The sequence below is a fragment of the Procambarus clarkii genome, chromosome 64, assembly GCF_040958095.1.
Source record: "Procambarus clarkii isolate CNS0578487 chromosome 64, FALCON_Pclarkii_2.0, whole genome shotgun sequence".
Classification (NCBI taxonomy): domain Eukaryota; kingdom Metazoa; phylum Arthropoda; class Malacostraca; order Decapoda; family Cambaridae; genus Procambarus; species Procambarus clarkii.
Window position 1 is genome coordinate 7394858 of NC_091213.1, and position 16941 is coordinate 7411798.

A 16941-nucleotide genomic window follows, 5' to 3' on the forward strand; every position below is an offset into this window, starting at 1 on the left:
GCCCTGTGTCCGTGACTCGGGTCCCGGATGTGCTTGGTGCTGGGGTGACTGCAGAGCCTCCTGCTGTGTGTGGCCCAGTTCCCCCTGTGGTAGAGGCTGCTGCCGTCCTGGCGTCGGTTCCTTCGGCTCGTGGTACCCGTGTTTCTGGGTCACTTACCGGCTTGGACGATATCCGGCCGGTGCCCAAACGTTCCCGGCGTTCGTCTTCTTCCTGGGCCGACGTTGGTGACTTCAGTGACTGTGGGGCTTCGGATGTTGACAGTGTGGATACGGATGCGTCGATGTCTCCGCGGTTCGTGGTGGCGGAGGTCCATGTGCCTGCCGGTGCTGGTGCCTGTGTCTCGGACGTGCCTTCGGTTCTTTCTCCGCCGGGGGACTCTCCACAGTAGGGGGTGGTGGCTTCCGCTGCCAGGGATGGTGTGGACTCTGGAGCTGGGCGTGGCCTGGTGGTGACGTTACGGAAGGATGCGCGCCGTCCGGGTTCCCTGCTGTCGTCTGGTGGTGTGCCCGGGGCCGCGGGTACCCCTGTGGTGCCGGTGCGCGTTGGGGCCCTGGGGGACGTGTTGCCGGCGTCTGTGATGCCACCGGGTCACTGGTCGAAGATTGCCGAGTTACTGCTGTCTGACGGACCGGAGTGCTTTCGTGGGGGGCAAGTTCCCTTCCTGTGGGGGCGAGTGGCGACTTCTCGCCTCATGAGTTCTACCATCTGGGTCCCCAGTCTGCAGGTGTTTGTTGCCCCGGTTCCGGATGTTATGGCGTCCCCGGTGGATGGACGAGACCTTTGGCAATGGGTGCTCTGGGAGGCGTTCAATGTAAGATTCCCGCGGGCCAAGTTCCCGGGCAAGTATGTGCTCTGATTTCTTGTGTATTTGCTCTATGACATGCTGTGTGCCCTTCTGGCTGTTTGTTTGCCCTGTTCTATTATGTGCTTCTGCCTCTCCCTTTGTGCGTAGCTCTGCCGTGTGGCATATTAGTTTCTAGTGCTTGGCGTCACTAGTTTCGCGTTTTGGCTTAGCATTTCGCCTTTCCTGGCTTTGCGATTCACCCTTCACGGGTACGCCGGGGCGCATCCGATCCCACGATCGTCGTCGCCCCTAACTCAACAACAACAACATAGGGGGTTTGTGAAATAACAACATGGTGTTTTTACAATCTTGCAAAGACACTCACGCGTAGCAGATATTCCCATTAGATGAACTTATAGTAAGTTGTAATTACCTAAGTGTAGTTACAGGATGAGAGCTACGCTCGTGGTGTCCCGTCTTCCCAGCACTCTTTGTCATATAACGCTTTGAAACTACTTGTGTAGTCAGAGTTGGTATGTTATTGTATTGAGGCTAGTATTTTCTGCCCTGATTCCATGTATGACTAACCATCCTGTGAGATAGGGATATTATATGAACATATAGCTAGTTTTTGCTAGGTTTGTACCTTGGCATTGCCTGTGTTCTCTAGTGTAAACCATTACTTTCAGTGAAGCTGTATACCTCAAAGTAATCTATCTCATTTTGTTATAGTGTAACTTTAGAAATTTACTATAGTGTAATTACTTTAGTATAGCAAATTTTACTTTAGGTGATTAATATACATCGAAGTTTAGTTTAGTTCATTTATTATGCACCCCATACCTATCCCGTGGGCGGTAGTGGAAAGGGTTACAGAGGCACATAATGGGCTCAGGGACTGAACCTCACAATTCATTTAGCTAAGCAAGTTACAATCTTGATGAACTAGTTACAAAATTCATTATAAGTCGTCACATCAACAATGGGTTCGAGATCGACCACAAGTACAGTTTCTAAATTAAGCAACTGACATCACGCTTTAACCTTTGTTTCAACATTTGTCACTACAGAAGGTTGAACACCGCTAACACTACTAGAAAGTTCATTTTCCTGACTATCCTCTATCATCAATACGTCATGTTCTTCCTTATTTTCTTCTACGCACGTTTCACTTTCTATTTCACGTCCTGTTTCACTTTTCATTTCACTTTCTATTTCACGTCCTGTTTCACTTTGCATTTCACGTCCTGTTTCACTTTCCATTTCACGTTCTGTTTCACTTTTCATTTCACGTCTTGTTTCATTTTCCATTTCACGTCCTGTTTCACCACCATCTTCACCCCGTCTATCCTCCATAGCTAATTTTTCTAATGCCTCAGTCCTCTTGTCTAGTTTTTTTTAAGATATTCCAATATTTGAGTACCACCCTCCGAGTTCACTATATTGTCCTGAACCTTGTCTCTACAAGGTTTAATTTTTTCAGCTGCATTTCCTACTTTCCCAAGTCTCGCCTTAATTGTCTCTGTTCCTTTCTCCCACACATTGTTCATAGGCGCTGCCATTGGCTTCCAGCTGTTTCCTCTATATTCCTGCTGGACAATCTTTCCTTTTTTCGAGGATACATCTATCCTACTTGTACTACGGGCTCACCATAGCCCGTGCTACATGGACACTTCGTTCCGAGTAGCTAAATCTGAAACAACACCAAACAACCTACTTGTAGGACCCGTCCTGGAGTCTCAGATGAGGCTTCATGCGGCATAGATAGGAACCAGCATTGTGGCTGCCTCGACAATTGCAACAAGATGGAACGATTTTTTCACCGTTTTTAATCTTCACTCTACACTCTGGAGAGTCGTGTTTCTTACCACAGTACCGACACCTGGGGTCAGACTGGCATTTCCAAGCCATATGTCCCCAACGAGAACACTTCATGCATAATATGGGCTCCTCAATGTATTTTGCAACTTTCCTGTAGCCTAGTCCTTGCACAAAAATTCTTTCTGGAGCCTCACCCTTTACCAAGGCATTTGCCTTGGTAAAGGGTGAGGCTCCTGGCTTTGTTTTTCACCACGAACACTGTTCCTCTTTGCCCAAACATTGTTGCCCTATCTTTGCCCTATCATTGTTGAGAAGATAATCAGGATCCAAATAAGTTGGATACTTAAACTATGATCTTAGTGTGCATCATACCTTCTTCAGGAGTAACCATCACAATATTCTCAAACCCATCCGTTGTTAGGTCTTCCACGGCCTGTTCTGTCCCAACTGTTATGTAGGGCCGGTGAGCACCCTCCTTGAATAGTGGTTCATATTAAAAAAAAAACTCCTTAGCCAAACGAACCGTCCACTTCAGCTTTTGATGAAAGTTCAGTTGACACGCTGTAGGGAACAACAGCCTCTTCCTTCCATTAGTTTGCATCTCCAGCGTCCTGTTCAGCAGGGCTTCATTTTTTGGTCTCTTTGTTATTTCATCCTCACTGTCACCGTCTCGCTGTCTGTGAATATTTCGTCGTTTATATCTGTTCACTACTGCTTGATACGGCCTGGTATCATCCTGTCTGTCATCCCCACTCTCACACTCTACAGGCCCAGTGCAGGATCGTCCATCACTTATGCAGACCGCCTCAACCATTTCCTCGACACACAAAGGCACTGTGTCACTGCAACAGTCGAGAACAAATTCACAACATCCAGCTGCAGCAGCCACGTGCAAACACGAAGATGCGGAGCAACACGTCCACCTCGCATCATGCAGCTGCATTGGTAACATCTAGGAATCTGCTGATTTTATTGGATGATACATATATGTGTGTGGCTCTTGTTGCATGATAGAATGATGATAGATGGAACTACTAGTCTCGATTTCACTTTGCCTCAGATCTTCAAGGTTTTGTTGAAGTTCTTGGTACAAGAATTCAACCAACTACGCACCACTTATTTTGATGAAAGGGAGCAGTAGAAAAATATGCACTTACATCGCATCAGGCTTGGATTCCCATGTTCATGGGAAATAGGCTTACAAGTTCCAGAAGATGAGAGGAAATGTCAGCACTGGAAATGCCCGTTAGACCACCGGAACATTATCTAACACAGTTCAGAGTTACAAACCCAATAAGATTTCAACTGAGATTCATCTGAGCAGAAGTTGCTCAACACATTGGGCATGATCTTACTGAAGCGAACATACGAGTCATAAATACTCAAACTCTGCCTAAGTAAAACAGAAATAAGAAACAAGTAACACTTAATGGGGTCAGAGGCTTGGGGGCCCGCGCAGGAATATCCCTGAAACAAATATTGCTCTCAGACTGCTTATAGGCATTCCAAGGTTATAATCAACTCCTTTGAAGGCAGATTCACTAGCTAACTCATAAACTTTATCATGCATTAAGTCAACCTGTCCTCTTCCCCACTAATATAGACTTGTGCGGCTGAAGGTATAATGTTAAGTTCTTGTTTAGGAAATACAGACAAAATATTTATTTAAAATACTTCTCATCTCTTTATCATATTCATTTTTTAATGGACCTGTCCTTTCCTTAATCTTTGTTCGATATAACTGAAATAGCCTTTAGGATTTGTTCATTAGCAATAAAACACCCGGTGTTTTTCTTCAGGTATATAGCCGCAATTTCAACACCATCCAGCTGAGATCTTGTAACTATCATCATTACCTAGTCTCTTGACCTTGCCTTTGTCAAAATTAAACTGCATCTACCAGCCTTTTGACCATTTCAAAACTCTATTTAGATCATCTTGAAGTGATTTTGAGTCTTCTTCCGAGTGCAGTGAAACGTATTAGGATACTCTCTAAGCTTATCAACACGAGATTGATCTTTAAATAACAAAAAAGTGTCATCCACATATCTCCTGTACACACTTGGTTTAAAATTATTATAATTATAAAATCCAGAGGACATTTGTTTTCTCTCGTGAAAGAATAACAATGCATTGGCAAGTGCGGAGCCTAATGGTGCTCCATCAATTTGTTTATAATAATAATTAATAATAATAATATTTATTATTAAAACGACTGAATCTTTAACTGACAATTCTAACAACAATCTAAATTGCTTACTATTGAATCCCGAAACTAAATTAGTGTTAGCAATTAATTGTTTTATACAAATTTCCAGATGTTCGTTTCCACGTTTCTAGCTGTTTGTATATGTAATAGCATTAATTACAGCTGTTCTAGCTGTAATGTTTGATACAGTAGACGTTCCATTCAGGAATGCGACGATGAGGGGTAGGAATGCGACGGTGGGGGTAGGAATACAACAGGTGGGAGAAGGAATGTGACGGTGGGGGTAGGAATACGACAGGTGGAAGTAGGAATGTGACAGTGAGGGAAGGAATACGACAGGTGGGAGTAGGAATATGACGGTGAGAGAAGGAATACGACAGGTGGGAGTAGGAATGTGACGGCGAGGGTAGGAATAGGACAGGTGGGAGTAGGAATGTGACGGTGGGGGTAGGAATACGACAGGTGGGAGTAGGAATGTGACGGTGGGGGTAGGAATACGAGAGGTGGGAGTAGGAATGTGACGGAGGGGGTAGGAATACGAGAGGCGGGAGTAGGAATGTGACGGATAGAGCAGGAATACGACAGGTGGTAGTAGGAATGTGACGATAAGGGCAGGAATACGACAGGTGGGAGTAGGAATGTGACAGTGAGAGCAGGAATACGACAGGTGGGAGTAGGAATGTGACAGTGGGGGTAGGAATACGACAGGTGGGAGTAGGAATGTGACGGAGGGGGTAGGAATACGAGAGGTAGGGAAGGCGGGAGGGACATGCGTAGTGGCGACCCGTCGCCTCACTAGGGCGACACACGCGCCCTCCGCCAGTACTCCCTCCCTGGCGTCGGCGGTCGGCCGCTGGCATATCCACCTCCCCTCACCCACGTCTCGTCCCCTCACCCCTGCTGCGTGATATATCTCCCCTCAGCTGTGCCTCAGCCTATGACAGTCCATAATAAGAGTGTATGAGAGCGGAAAGCCTCGTGTAGTGAAGTGAGAAGGTCGGGTGAGTGCTCGCAGGAGGCGCAGACGCGGCAAGAGGTGTCCAGGGCGGGAACCCTGCTGCTGCTGCAGGGGCTGGCGGCGGCCTCCTGCCCTACACACACACACCTCGCCTTCAGGAGCACTGATGACCACCTCCTCCCCAGCTGGAGTGGTGAGCCGGCACCAGATAGGCCGCCACCACGTGCACTCCACACCTGGCACCCACACCTTGAGGTAAGGTCACACTCCACACCTGGCACCCACACCTTGAGGTAAGGTCACACTCCACACCTGGCACCCACACCTTGAGGTAAGGTTATACTCCACACCTGGCACCCACACCTTGAGGTAAGGTCACACTCCACACCTGGCACCCACACCTTGAGGTAAGGTTATACTCCACACCTGGCACCCACACCTTGAGGTAAGGTTACTCCACACCTGGCACCCACACCTTGAGGTAAGGTTATACTCCACACCTGGCACCCACACCTTGAGGTAAGGTTATACTCCACACCTGGCACCCACACCTTGAGGTAAGGTTATACTCCACACCTGGCACCCACACCTTGAGGTAAGGTTATACTCCACACCTGCCACCCACACCTTGAGGTAAGGTTACTCCACACCTGGCACCCACACCTTGAGGTAAGGTTATACTCCACACCTGGCTTCTACACCTTGAGGTAAGGTTACTCCACACCTGGTATCCACACCTTGAGGTACGGTTACTCCACACCTGGCATCCACACCATGAGGTAAGGTTACTCCACACCTGGCACCCACACCTTGAGGTAAGGTTACTCCACACCTGGCACCCACACCTTGAGGTAAGGTTATACTCCACACCTGGTATCCACACCTTGAGGTAAGGTTACTCCACACCTGGCACCCACACCTTGAGGTAAGGTTATACTCCACACCTGGCACCCACACCTTGAGGTAAGGTTACTCCACACCTGGCACCCACACCTTGAGATAAGGTTATACTCCACACCTGGCACCCACACCTTGAGGTAAGGTTACTCCACACCTGGCACCCACACCTTGAGGTAAGGTCACTCCACACCTGGCACCCACACCTTGAGGTAAGGTCACTCCACACCTGGCACCCACACCTTGAGGTAAGGTCACTCCACACCTGGCACCCACACCCTGAGGTAAGGTTACTCCACACCTGGCACCCACACCTTGAGATAAGGTCACTCCACACCTGGCACCCACACCCTGAGGTAAGGTTACTCCACACCTGGCACCCACACCTTGAGGTAAGGTCACTCCACACCTGGCATCCACACATTGAGGTAAGGTTACTCCACACCTGGCACCCCACACCTTGAGGTAAGGTCACTCCACACCTGGCATCCACACCTTGAGGTAAGGTTACTCCACACCTGGCACCCCACACCTTGAGGTAAGGTCACTCCACACCTGGCACCCACACTCCCAGCACCTGCAGTGTTGTCCTCACTCCCAGCACCTGCAGTGTTGTCCTCACTCCCAGCACCTGCAGTGTTGTCCTCACTCCCAGCACCTGCAGTGTTGTCCTCACTCCCAGCACCTGCAGTGTTGTCCTCACTCCCAGCACCTGCAGTGTTGTCCTCACTCCCAACACCTGCAGTGTTGTCCTCACTCCCAGCACCTGCAGTGTTGTCCTCACTCCCAGCACCTGCAGTGTTGTCCTCACTCCCAGCACCTGCAGTGTTGTCCTCACTCCCAGCACCTGCAGTGTTGTCCTCACTCCCAGCACCTGCAGTGTTGTCCTCACTCCCAGCACCTGCAGTGTTGTCCTCACTCCCAGCACCTGCAGTGTTGTCCTCACTCCCAGCACCTGCAGTGTTGTCCTCACTCCCAGCACCTGCAGTGTTGTCCTCACTCCCAGCACCTGCAGTGTTGCCCTCTCTCATCAATTGCACTGCTGCCCTCATATCTTTCCAACATACTACAATATCACTACTATCTAACAGTACGTTCCAATCCTACACAACACTATCATGGCAGCAAAGGTATTGCGAAATTGTATGATAGTTGGATCGTCTTCATGTGATAATACTGTAATGGGACAGTCATGCAGATGGGAGATATGTTTGTCACTAAGGTTAGTTTATGTAACTCGTTCTCACCACTGAGCGAAATCGGTGAGTGGATGTCACATAGGTGGAGTAGCCTTCGTAATAACAAACTTAACCCCGTCCTATAGCTACCTGACAGTGGAGTTAGGCTGTTTAGCGTAAACAACATCTCATGGTGGTGTTGCAGTAAAGTTGTTATGACACTTATACCAGTCAGTATATATTTATGGTAGCCTGGGTGTCATGGTGAGATAGAACGCCCCGACCTTACCTAACCTTCTTAGTATGTTAAGATAAGCATCTTATTGCTTCGTAATTACAATTATTACTTAACCTATACCTATAATAGGTTAAGTAATAATTGTAATTACGAAGCAATAAAATGCTTATCTTAACATACTAAGAAAGTTAGCTAAGGTCGGTGTTTTCTATGAAGCTTTTCAAGGTAAACTAAAATAGTCACAATACATTAGTATGTCACATATGCACGTATTTAATGTCAATATTGACTATACGAAAGTGCGAGAACGGGTTGGAACTATTTGTGGTGTTGTGTTTGATGAATGTTGCCCCACAGATGATGCTTTGTGTTCAAGGGCGATGAGTTCTTAGAGCCTGTTGAAGCCGACCCATCGTCACAACAAAGGGCCATTGGGTTTGGAACGTATATCAAAAACTGACATTAAAATCTATTTATGTGGGTATTTGACTTATATAGCTGGACTAGAGGATATGATTATTGATATGGTGCGTGATTAGTGGCCTTATAAAAGCATTATTTATGGCACTGTCATAAATAGATAATACATAATAGATAATTAATACATTGTAATATAACCAGTGCATATTTTTCTTCCCCCCAAATTAATGTTTTTTTCCATATTAATTTTTAACGAAAAAATGCAATCCATTATCTACACCTTTGAGTTTTATTTTAAAAATGTAAAAGATATGTTTTAATATTTACTCTCGACTGAAGTAAATTATGTTATAACTAGAGTTATCAACAAGTTGTTCTGCAGGGGAAGGGGTGTGGGATATGTACACAGAAAACAATTACACAGAATAAACAGGCCGTCCTCTCGCCTTGCCCCCGGGTTGAACTTTAAACGAGGAACTAAAACCCGCGAACCTAACTTAATCGATCCTAACTTACTGACCTACGCATAGAAAACGTGATCATTCCTGATCTACTATGATTTATAGCACCATGTTATTTGTCCGTTGTGGATTTTGACGTCAGTATTTATTTATTTATATACAAGAAGGTACATTGGGTTTGTGAGAATACATAGCATAGTATTTACAATCTTGTAAAGCCACTAGTACGCGCAGCGTTTCGGGCAGGTCCTTAATCTAACAGATAATTTTAAGTAGGTAAATTCTAGCAGAATTAATAAAATGATAACAAATACATTGCAAGAAATAAATGAGATGAGAGAGATTAGTAAGTATATTAAAGCTCAGATTGATTAAATTGACAGCTTGATTGGTAATTTAAACAAGATTAATACACATACAGCAGTATGGTGTCTATAATACATCACCATACATACAGTATGTGATGTATTGTTTGAGAGAAGGGGGTTGGGATAAAAGTAAGTGGAAAGTACATAATAAATTATTTTGCTCAAAAGTTATGGAGTTGAGAACATAACTACGGGAGAAAATTCAAATCTCAGAACGACAAAATTTGAATAAAGCCGAAACCTCTTGGCTAATTTTGATTTTGATATTCTCATCCTATGCACATGATTACGAGGCTGGTAAAATACGCTGGTGTTTTCCGCATATACATTTATTGTTATTTCTGTTTTCCTTTTTTGTCAACTTTGAAGCATTTGTTGTGATTGAACAGAAATACAAAACTGAAAATCCGTCTTTAATTTGATAATCTATGTTCTAGCTGTTAAAAATACGAATCAAATGTCTATAGCCTAATATGTGTGGGCCTGAAACATACTGATTTCTTTCGATGATTATAAAAGTCAGTTCAGAAAGCTTATGTACATTGGGTTTAATTAATAATAATAATAATAATAATAGTAATTCATTGTGTCGGGAGAGAGTCGGCCAGTATATATGTACATGTTAGGCTTATATCGAGGTCCTCCCCCAATAGGTTGAATTCCTAAACCCCACTAGGATGCAACCCCCCCCCCCAACACGCTGACTAACTCCTTGAGACCTATTTCCTGTTAGGTGAACAGCGGCATTAGGTGATTGGAAACATGCACAAACGTTCCTCTCCTACCTAGGATTTGAATCCGGAATTCCCGATTCTTAGTCTAAAACGAACGTGACTGTATTACCGGGATTTACTGTAAATGGTCGACAGCACACGGTAAATTTACAAATTTACTGTAAATTATGGGTAGCACACAAAGTCGGGGTCTTCCGTGCACAAGTTGCCAGCAACAGTAACTTGGCTGAGTTTATTATTGGTCATAGACAAGCTGTGTGGATCAGCCCGTAATTCTAAGGTTTCCCCAATGTCAAGAAACTGTCGCACTAAAGTGCCCTTATCCTAACCTACCAGAGGAGCCGAAACAGAAAACGGGACAGTATGTCATTTTCACGAGCCGCTTCCTTTTTTTCTAGTACGACGATTTTTTTGGCCTTAGGTAAAGTATACGTCAAAATACGACGTTATTAGGAGGACGGGTTGGTGTGCGATAATTGTACAGCAAAAAAATAGGAAATGTAGATGTTTATCTCTCAGAATGTTTGGTAATATGTTTATTGTTTGTAATGTGTGTATATGTATGTATTAACACGATGTACTGAACGGGGTGAGAATAGCTTGAGCTACCTCATCCCTTTGTGTGTATTTTACCTCAATAAACTTATTTCAATTTCAATGTACAGCAAAATTAGCACAATTTCTTGATAATTAATTGACTTCTAAAACTGAAATTACATGAATATGTGCATTTCTTAGTCGAATGAAATATTTAACCATGTAAATATTCGTCTCAAGAATGGTGTATTAGATCACAGTATTGTACAAGGATATGTGATTAACGCGAGGCCACGTACAGTGGTGACTAGAATTTAACCAAGTGCTTGTTTGGTCGCGGCCAAACGTGATTATCTCGTAAAATTGGTTCAAGATCTGGTCGTGGTCAACTGGTCGAGGAGCGTTGTCTATGCTGTTTACAGACAACAAGTTTTTTGTGTTTTTGAGATATATATAAGAGTTGTTACATTGTTGTAGAGCCACTAGTACGCGTAGCGTTTCGGGCAGGTCCCTGGAATACGATCCCCGCCGCGAAGAATCGTTGTTACAACCAAGTACACATTTTACTGTTGAGTTAAACAGAGGCTACAGTTAAGGATTTGCGCCCAGTAAATCCTCCCCGGCCAGGATACGAACCCATGACAAAGCGCTCGCGGAACGCCAGGCGAGTGTTTTACCACTGCACCACGGAGACTGGTTGAAAATTGAAAACTGGCTGGCTGACCTATTGGGTGTATTGTGTGTACTGTTGCCATTCTTATGGCAGTTAAGTCCTATCATTTCATTATTGGCTGGCCACCACTCTTTACATGTATAATTAATGCAACTTCAAGCAGAATCCAAAGTGTTTATTTAGTAGGAGTCAGTTTAAAGAGGAAATTTAATGTATTGTTGGGTTTTCGGGGACGTTTACACTGTGCTTTCAGATGTTTTTGGGCTTGTTTAGAATGTTTTCATGGTAAGTCCTAATCTCTACCCAAGGGTGATTCTGTTCATAGAGTAAATGTCAGTAGGCAATGCCAGAGGGGGGGGGGGTTGTTATGAGGGGGTTCCGTGATAATAAAGCCAATAAGTACCCACCCACTTGTTCATAACCTGTGTGTTGTATGTAGTGGATTGCTATATCTCATAACAGGTGAGTGATTGATGAAGGTTAAGCCACCCAAGAGGTGGCACGGGCAAATAGCCCGTAACATAACAGGTTAAATTGGGAATTACTTGTACTTGGGGGCTGGGCCTAGTCCACTTCAGCTGGAGGGTGGACACTAGCGTGCCGCTAGTTTAAGCAGCTACCGTAGCCATCAGACCGCTAGTGTTAGCAGGTAGCGTTGCCAGCCTGCCGCTTGTGTAGCCAGCGTGCTGCTAGTGTGAGCATCTAGTGTAGCCAGCGTGCCGCTAGTGTTAGCAGGTAGCGTTGCCAGCGTGCCGCTAGTGTTAGCAGGTAGCGTTGCCAGCGTGCCGCTAGTGTTAGCAGGTAGCGTTGCCAGCGTGATGCTAGTGTTAGCAGGTAGCGTTGCCAGCGTGCCGCTAGTGTAGCCAGCATGCTGCTAGTGTGAGCATCTAGTGTAGCCAGCGTGCCCCTAGTGTGAGCAGGTAGCGTTGCCAGCGTGCCGCTAGTGTGTGCGGGTAGTGTAGCCAGCATGCCGCTAGTGTGCGGGTAGTGTAGCCAGCATGCCGCTAGTGTGAGCCTGTAGCGTTGCCAGCGTGCCGCTAGAGTAGCTAGCATGCTGCTAGTGTGAGCATCTAGTGTAGCCAGAGTGCGGCTAGTGTTAGCAGCTAGCGTTGCCAGTGGACCTAGCTAGTCCACCTTAGCACATACATTGTAAGTATATATATAGTACTGTCAGCCCTAATTAATCACACACTTAAAATTGTGTAATTAATTATACCAAAATCTCCATATATATTTTATTCTACAAATTTATGAAAATTGACTATTAACTTTCTATTAATAGACTAAAATAAATGAAGAGCTTAAAATGTGGCCATCACTATTTATCACCAACGCCAGTTATATGTTAATGTTGGCACGGCTTAAAATATTGTACCACATAATAATAAAAATAATAATAATAATAATAATAATAATATTTGATTTAGGAAAAGTACATCGGAAAACTGTTTTGAGGAGAAGCTAATTAAGCACTTATGTGTGTTGCCTTGGATCCGGGCAACACCGGATAGTTGAATTGGATCTTTTACAGCGGATAGTTGGATATGTGTGGTTGGATTATTTGTGGCTGGATTAGGTTAGTTCGGTTAGTTGTGTTATATTTGGTTAGGTAGCTAAACTGCGCCCAGATAGCCTGGTACTGGCGAACATATCCGAATTAAAAATGCGGTGATTAATTACAGTTTTGTAAATATACAAAAGAAGTCAAATTTGATGACAGTCTCTTCTTCTAAAGAAACTCCCACTGTCGTAGACTTTGTTGTGTTCTTAAGGGCACTCGGCATTAGTCAGGTTTTAATGTCTTTGTGCTTCACGCTACCATACACGAGGCTTGCGTGCTTCACGCTGGCAAACACGAGGCTTGCGTGCTTCACGCTACCAAACACGAGGCTTGCGTGCTTCACGCTGCCATACACGAGGCTTGCGTGCTTCACGCTGCCAAATACTAGGCTTGCGTGCTTCACGCTACCAAACACGAGGCTTGCGTGCTTCACGCTGCCAAATACTAGGCTTGCGTGCTTCACGCTACCAAACACGAGGCTTGCGTGCTTCACGCTACCAAACACGAGGCTTGCGTGCTTCACGCTGCCAAATACTAGGCTTGCGTGCTTCACGCTACCAAACACGAGGCTTGCGTGCTTCACGCTACCAAACACGAGGCTTGCGTGCTTCACGCTGCCATACACGAGGCTTGCGTGCTTCACGCTGCCAGCGTGCCGCTAGTGTCAGGGACTAGCGTAGCCAGCGTGCCACTAGTGTAGCCAGCGTGCTAGTAGTGTCAGCGACTAGCGTAGCCAGCGTGCCGCTAGTGTAGCCAGCGTGCTAGTAGTGTGAGCGACTAGCGTAGCCAGGGGGGCCGCTAGTATGAGCAGCTAGCGCCAATGAGGCGTGCAAGAAAGAAAACACTCATTATGACTTTAGACTATCTAATGCAATTATTATAAACATACAAATTAAAGAAATTAATTCAAATTTAGAAGAACTAAGAAATGCCGAGAGACCTGAAAGCTGCAGTATTAAAAGCTAAGACAACTTTTATAACAAAAGGTATTTGTATGGTCAGCACAGTAACCGGACCAGACAATGTGGTGTAGTCATTGTGGTAATTCACCTTGGCTATAGACACATCTGGCAGGTTAGTGAGGCTGAGCCACTACCAGAATACTCAGATTGTAAACTCTGTGACAAACCTTTAATGCATTCACTAGAACACTATATTGTTGAACGTGAAATCGTAAAGGACTTTCGACTTCCTGGCCTCGTGTACCACCAACTGTGTAACTATTTCATTGACTCAGGTGTTCTGGACGACATCCTAACAATTTATCCAAAATTTGCTTGTCCATTTTAAAGAATGAAGAACAATTTTATTGATATTACTTCTAAGCTGCATCACTTATGAACCATCCCTGCCCTTGTGTGGCAGTGCACATCCCCGCCCTTGTGTGGCAGTGCACATCCCTGCCCTTGTGTGGCAGTGCACATCCCTGCCCTTGTGTGGCAGTGCACAATAGAAAGTTGTATTAACATATTCATACATTAAAACATTGATTGTAACCATGATATATATGTGCTTCAGCCTACAGTTTAGACCTATTGTCTTGTGTATGACCCTCTGTCCTGCGTGACAGTCAATACCACCATTATCCTCACTCTAATAAGACTTAATTGAATTCCTCTGATTAGGCAAAATTGTAATTAAATTTTGTCAATAAAGATGTTAATAATAATAAGCTAGCGTAGGCAGCGTGCCGCTAATGTGAGCGGCTAGCGTTGCCAGGGTTGGGGGGGGGGGGGCGCTACGTACTGTACTCGCCTAGATTTGCTTGCAGGGTCGAGCTAGGCTCTTGGCCCCGCCTTCCAAGCGTTCTTAGATTAATGCACTGATTCATTTCTCACGCTTTAATTATATTGACATTTTAAAATTTGAATAGAGTTAGTTTCAACGACTTCAATATATAATCTATTCCATTTATTGACAAATCTAACACTGAAAAAGTTCTTCCTGATGTCTCTATGACTCATTTGCGTCTCCAGTTACCATCTATGATCCCTGGTTCTGCTGTTCCTAGCTTTGAACAACGCTGCTTTATCTACTTTGTAAATTTCCCTCAGAATCTTATATGTTGTTAACTTGTCCCCCCCTTCATCTCTCCTTTCATCCAGTGTGATAAGGTCCAGTTCTCCCAGTCTTTCTTTATAGCTCAATCCCTTCAGTTCCGGAACGAGTCTCATTGCATCTTGATTATCTTGAGGTTATCTTGAGATGATTTCGGGGCTTTAGTGTCTCCGCCGCCCGATCCTCGACCAGGCCTCCACCCCCAGGAAGCACCCTGTGACAACTGACTAACACCCAGGTACCTATTTTACTGCTAGGTAACAGGGGCATAGGGTGAAAGAAACTCTGCCCATTGTTTCTCGCCGGCGCCTGGGATCGAACCCAGGACCACAGGATCACAAGCCCAGCGTGCTGTCCGCTCAGCCGACCGGCTCCCTTTTTTTATTTTTGGATCTTTTGGATTTTGATATCTTTGGATTTTTTCTACTTTCTCCCTGACCTTCTTCAGGAAAGGGTTCCATGCTGGCGATGCATGTTCATGAGTGGGTCTCACCTTCGGTGTATAGGGGGGGGGGGGTGCCTCTAAAGCCCCTTACCTTGTGGTTACCTTGTGTTGGTTTCGGGGCTTAGCATCCCCGCGGCCCGGTTATCGCCCAGGCCTCGTTGACCCATTGCCCAAGTTTGTGAAGGATCCGGGAATCCTTCAGAAGTGTGTGAGCAACTAGCGCCGCTAGTGTGTCACTAGGAAGAGCAGCGTAACTAGCGTAGCCAGCGTGTCCCTAGCGTGAGCAGCGTCTCTGTAGCGTGCCCCTAGCGTGAATAGTGTAGCCAGCGTGTCCCTAGCGCAAGCAGCGTCTCACTAGCGTTCCCCTAGCGTGAGTAGCGTAGCCATCGTGCCCCTAGCGTGAGCAGCGTCTCACTAGCGTTCCCCTAGCGTGAGTAGCGTAGCCATCGTGCCCCTAGCGTGAGCAGCGTCTCACTAGCGTTCCCCTAGCGTGAGTAGCGTAGCCATCGTGCCCCTAGCGTGAGCAGCGTCTCACTAGCGTTCCCCTAGCGTGAGTAGTGTAGCCAGCGTGTCCCTAGCGTGAGCAGCGTCTCACTAGCGTTCCCCTAGCGTGAGTAGTGTAGCCAGCGTGTCCCTAGCGTGAGCAGCGTCTCTGTAGCGTTCCCCTAGCGTGAGCAGCGTCTCTGTAGCGTTCCCCTAGCGTGAGTAGTGTAGCCAGCGTGTCCCTAGCGTGAGCAGCGTCTCTGTAGCGTGCCCCTAGCGTGAGTAGTGTAGCCAGCGTGCCCCTAGCGTGAGCAGCGTAGCCCGCATAAGATCACGCATGTATGAAGTTAGGTTCCAAGCATATATGTTGGGTATGCATGACGCCAGACTTGAAGGGAAGGAGGTGTTGGGTGGTGAGAAAGTAGTGAGGTGTGGTATAGCCAGCAAGCACGTAGGCTGGGGGAAGCTCAGCACCCCTCCTGTGCCAGGTGAGTTCACTACGGGCTCACCATAGCCCGTGCTACTTGGAACTTTTGTTCTGAGTAGCAGAATCTATAACAAAAACGGATAGGGAAGGGGCAGGTGCAAGAGAAGGCTTCAGACGTGATTTTCTTTTCCTTTTGGCATAGATGGGTACAGGAGTAGACGCCTTCTGACCCTGTTAGCAGGCTCCGAGCTGTCTCTTCTCATAGGTCATGGTTGATACCTGGTTGATGGGGTTCTGGGAGTTCTTCTACTCCCCGAGCCCGGCCCGAGGCCAGACTTGACTTGTGAGAGTTTGGTCCACCAGGCTGTTGGTTGATACCTGGTTGATGGGGTTCTGGGAGTTCTTCTACTCCCCAAGCCCGGCCCGAGGCCAGGCTTGACTTGTGAGAGTTTGGTCCACCAGGCTGTTGGTTGATACCTGGTTGATGGGGTTCTGGGAGTTCTTCTACTCCCCGAGCCCGGCCCGAGGCCAGGCTTGACTTGTGAGAGTTTGGTCCACCAGGCTGTTGGTTGATACCTGGTTGATGGGGTTCTGGGAGTTCTTCTACTCCCCAAGCCCGGCCCGAGGCCAGGCTTGACTTGTGAGAGTTTGGTCCACCAGGCTGTTGGTTGATACCTGGTTGATGGGG

At 46.2% G+C, this 16941-nt stretch overlaps 1 protein-coding gene across 1 annotated transcript in view; it reads left to right on the plus strand.

Annotated features, from left to right (window-relative positions):
* The first annotated feature begins 5589 nt into the window (after positions 1-5589).
* The window catches only part of LOC138354682 (uncharacterized), a 49783-nt gene continuing 38431 nt past the window's right edge, over positions 5590-16941 (plus strand). Inside the window, exon 1 of the mRNA XM_069309040.1 lies at positions 5590-6028. The gene's annotated coding sequence lies outside the window, so the exon portion shown is untranslated. The remainder of the gene's footprint in view (positions 6029-16941) is intronic.